The 1,014-nt window shown below is 39.8% G+C and overlaps 1 protein-coding gene across 2 annotated transcripts in view; it reads left to right on the forward strand.

Moving 5' to 3' along the window:
• Positions 1–1,014, forward strand: part of ctdp1 (CTD (carboxy-terminal domain, RNA polymerase II, polypeptide A) phosphatase, subunit 1) — a 68,110-nt gene that overhangs the window by 2,992 nt on the left and 64,104 nt on the right. The gene's annotated exons all lie outside the window — the stretch shown is intronic.

Consider the following 1,014-nt stretch of genomic DNA (forward strand, 5'->3'; position numbering starts at 1 on the left):
GCTGCCTGTCCCCAGAACACACTGTAAAAAACATCTCCTCACTATTTGGTAGCTGCCTGTCCCCAGAACACACTGTAACATTGCCCAACATCGCTTAGAGCACCTTTGGGTGCAGGTTGTCAACTGTGTTTGGAATGAAAGGGAGAAAACAGGACAGAGTAACACGCCGGATATCGCTCATATACAAGGTTTTTTGATGCCGTAGTTAAGGCGGCTGGTGTGTATTGTTCAGGCGGCCCTCTTAACTGCAAAGTGCTGCGGGAAACCCAGTGAGTAAATGTATGTATCTGACCCCGAGTATTTGAGGTGGATTCTGTACTATTTGAAGCCATCAGGTGGCACCAGAGATCAGACCGTGAGAGCTGAGAACATCTCGGGTTATACATGAAGCGCTCACCTTCTGCCCTCTCCTTAGTTTCAGCCAGATAGAGATGTGAAATGTACAGTGGTTCTCATATGTTTATAAACCCATGCTAAAGTTAACTAAAAAGAGAAATCAAAAATCCTTTTTGGGAATTGATCTTAATGCCTTAATTAAAAAAAAAAAAAAAAATCTTACCTTTTTTAGGACACCAATTTTTGTAAATAAATAAATGTTCTTCCTTAAAATACAGGGGGCATAAGTACACCCCTATGTTAAATTTGCAGATATTTATTATTAAAGGCCAGTTATTTCATGGATCCAGGATACTATTCATCCTGATAAAGTTCCTTTGGCCTTCCTTTGGAATAAAGTGAAGAATCATCACAGAATGGCCAGACAGATCTGCACCAAATGAGTCTGAAGCGTTGGCAGATTTTGGTTATAATAAGAATGCCGAAGGACGGTTGATTAAAGCGGTTCCTGTCTGCAGAACATGCAGGAAAAAAGTTGCTTCTAAAGGCACTGAACACACTTTTAAAAATGCCGCGTTAATACTGAAATTGATTTAAAATGAAATAATACAGATTTCTTTCGTCGCTTTACCAACCAGGTTACATTTTCATACCGTTAAATGCCTAGTCACAAATATG

Source organism: Etheostoma cragini, chromosome 14 (assembly GCF_013103735.1).
Source record: "Etheostoma cragini isolate CJK2018 chromosome 14, CSU_Ecrag_1.0, whole genome shotgun sequence".
NCBI lineage: Eukaryota > Metazoa > Chordata > Actinopteri > Perciformes > Percidae > Etheostoma > Etheostoma cragini.